The sequence below is a fragment of the Apis cerana genome, unplaced genomic scaffold, assembly GCF_029169275.1.
Source record: "Apis cerana isolate GH-2021 unplaced genomic scaffold, AcerK_1.0 Chr0_AcerK, whole genome shotgun sequence".
Lineage (NCBI taxonomy): Eukaryota > Metazoa > Arthropoda > Insecta > Hymenoptera > Apidae > Apis > Apis cerana.
In genome coordinates this window covers 3567007-3571154 of record NW_026893558.1, presented here as the reverse complement: position 1 = coordinate 3571154, position 4148 = coordinate 3567007, and positions in this window count along the sequence as shown.

Genomic DNA, 4148 nt, shown 5'->3' with positions numbered 1-4148 from the left:
CAAAAAAAAATGAAAGAAAACAACTTAATGGATATTTAGACAAAACATTGTCATTTTATTGCCAATATATTTTTATATATACCTTATATTAATGTTTGAATCAAAAGTTTCTTCAACCAATAACCAAATTATTTCATTTCATTATTTATGTTTAAAGATGATAAAATAGAATTTCTTAAAGTTAATGACTGTGCTTCTGCCTAAATTAAAATTGCTTGTTGCACGATATGCAGTGACATATCGGATGATTTTTTTTTTTGTAAAAAGAATAATAAAATTTTTATAACATAAAAATCATTAATGTTAATATTAGTCTTATTTCAATAATATATAGTTTAATTTTTAATTTTATAAAACTTATATGACATTTAGAATATTAGTATTCAAAATTTCTTTCACAACTATTAAAAAAACACAATGAGTGTTGTCATTTCATTAGAATGACATTTATTAACGGCAATTGAATATATCTTAAAATCATGGTTCGCAGGTGATTTTAAGTGTACGATAATAAAGTTGAGATATTTCTTGCAATATAAGTCTCAAAGTCTTAGTTCAACATTAATCGCATATTAATTCTTGTAAAAAAGAATATATACTTTTTTTTTAATTTGTAGAAGACAATTATATATAGTTTTCTAAATATAAATGTTAGAAACTGAACATTATAACAAGAAAATTCTAACAAGTTATAAATGGTAAAAGAAACGTTTGGATTTTAATAATAGTTTGTTTGTCTATTTATGGTAAATATTGTAAAGTGAATAAAATATTTGAAAGTGAATGGAATGAAATATTTGAAAAAGCATTACATTTTTAATTTAACCTTTCCTTATATCTTTTACATGCAGCAAAATAATAGTTCGCCCACAACAATATTATAATGATTCGGTGGATGTATGGTAATAATAGGTGCTTATAAAATGTTTTTTGACAGATATCGTAACAAGTGGTATATTTCTTAAAGATGAGATGGAATGTATAAGACTATATAAGACTATGGTTATTTGCGGAGAACGTTTACTAGAGAGCAAGATCTCTTTTCAATGTCATAACAGGCATCCGACAGATGTGGTGTTAAAAGAAAATTAATGTAATTGTCGGCAGTCGGACTACGATGTGATCATCATGAGACTCTATTTGGAAGTGAAGTTCATATCCTCAGAAAAATTCCTTCCTGTCTTAATTAGGAAGATCATAGTTATCCGGTGAGGCATGCCAATAACCAATAATATCTTGGCTAATGCCCGATTTATTTATATGATTTCATATATATAGATTGAAATATCGTTTTGTATAAAAATTTTTTCTTTATAAAGATTATTGTGTAAAAAATAAATTAAATATAATTCTTTTTTTTATGAGAACTTTTTGTGAGAAATTTATTTTAAAAAACAACAATTTTAAAGAAAATTATAATCATTAATATAGTCAATATATTTTTTTTATATTTTGTTTTTACATTTTTTTCTCTTTCTTTTACATATATTTCACATTTAATATAATAAATAATATATATAATAAATTTAATAGAATGAATAAAATTTAATAAAATTTACACATTATTTCATATTTTGGAATTGTGATTTATTTTTAAATATTTTATATGCTATTTTATGATATAATATTATATCATTGTATTTTGTAATAAGAAAAGATACTTTTTTTTCTTAGTGCACAGTTTATATAATTTAATCTCGTTATGTGTCGCTTGATTCATTTATATTTTAATTATACTTTATTCAGTTATTTATTAATTTACGGAATGCATTTTGAAATTTGTTTTTTCTATTTTAGAAATTATCGATTAATTATGGCATAATTGGATTTGTTTTGTAATATTACTATTGGATTTACTTACATTATTCTATTTTGATTTCATTAATTTTGTTTTATTTATTTTTCATCTTTAATATAAAGCTATTATATATTATGACTAATTTTAGATTATAGAATAATCTAAAATAATAATCTTAAATAATATTTTATAATGGTATTCTTTTGTTTAATTTATAATAATCTTTTATGTTATACTGTTAAAATATTTCTTTTAAAAATATCAAGCATGCTTCTTTTTGTTTATAATATTTTTCGATTTTCCAATTTCAAATGAAATTCCATATTTTGTTTTATCACAATTATTAAATCCTTCTAAAAGTCCTTAAATGAAACACGAATCTGGAAACAGAAGTGCTTTATTCTCAAAATTTTCAAAAAATATAAATTTTTATAAAATTATGCGATTTTTGACAGAAAATTATGTGAAAACTGATAACGATAAAAACTTCAAATTTTAAAATAAAAAAGAAATCTGAATATAATATTTATAACTATAACGATTTGTAATTATATAAATTATAATTATTTATTAAATAAAAACTATCAGTTTATTATATTAAATATGAATATTTTTAATATCACGTGAAAAAAGCATTCAAAATATTTTTAATGACATTTCCGCTATATGAAATATGGGCATAATTGGCGTAATATATATAAAGAAATGAAGAAAGGAATATTCTGATTTTACTGTAGAAAGACACATGAATATTTAATTAGTATATAAAGAAAACTATTAAAATAAATATTATTAAAAAGTATTATTATTCATTATCTAGAAATATTAATTTCCATTTTCATTTCCAATATATATGAATCATTTCAGATCAAATCGATATCTTTTTATTACAATAACTTGAATTTTATATTATATTCGTTAATATTGTATTCGTAAGAAATATTTGTAATTCGTGCAATGATAGGAATAATTTATTTCATTATTTTTTTAATTTTGAAATTGTTTAAAAAATATATAATAAATCTTTAAAATAGATAGTTTACATCAAAATTCTTCTTGTTCATTTCTACAAAAATTGCTTTCAAATAAAATTATTTTTGCACTATTAAATGGATTTTATTCATAAAAAATCAAATTGTTTTTATTGTATGAATTTTTTATTGTATTTTTATTAAGATTTCTTTTATTTTTAAATTTTTATTTTAACTAAAATTACTTTATTAATACAAATACAAAAATATTAAAAATATTTTGTAAATTTAACTTTTAATTTAAACTTTGAAAAATTAAAAATATATATATTTTTGAACAATAATATTTTTGCACAATAATGATTAAATAAATCAAACAATTTAATTTTATAATTGTAATATTTTTTAGAATATCATAAATATTTCGAACATTTTATTTGAATAATTCTATTTTTCTAATTAATTCTGATAAATTTCTATTTAAAATATTAATTAATTTTCGTTACTTTAAATAAATATTGACTTTTTCGTTACTTACACAAAACAAAAACTTTAATGCTTGATATGTACTTGTTAAAATCGAAACTAAACAAGTTTGAATATTCGAAGATTTATTTTCAAATACTTAGAAAATTGCCAATTTTAAATTGGAAAATTTCCTAATTCATAAATCAGCAATATGTCATTATAAGATCTAATGAATCCAAGTGAGTCATGAGTCTTGGTAATTTCTAGATGCCCGGTCTTGACTTGGTGAAAAACCTATTGCATATTCCTTGTATATTCCTTTTTCGAAATACATTCCACAGTAATATTTCGTTGAATTAACTCGTTCAATGAATTTGATTTGTTTTTTTATTTCTTCGATTTTGAGTAGTTCTTTTAGTTATTAGAAAAATCACTCCATGTATTAAATCAAATTTTTATAAGACAATTTCAAAAGATCTATGGGAATAAGGAATTAACATTATATATATTTATTGTTTAATAAATTAAATGTTAAATTAATTGTTTAATTATTTATGATTTTTAAAATTATTTATATCGATATTGTACTTTAATATTGAAAAATATTTTATAACAAATTTCAAAAAATTTATCCACGATTGACAATTATATATGATATTCTTTGAATTTATTTAAATTAAAGAACAAATTCAATAGCAATATTCTTAAAGCCATTTCTCGCGTTATAAATTTAATAATCTAAAAACTAAATAATAATAAAAAAATTCATTTACAGATGCACAAAGTTAAGCAAAGATAAAACATAATATACGTCACATCTGAAAAATTTATTTACAAATTAAATAATACAGAAATGAAACTAAATAGATTCGCAGAATATATTTAAAATTCTCATAAAAATAAATAATGAA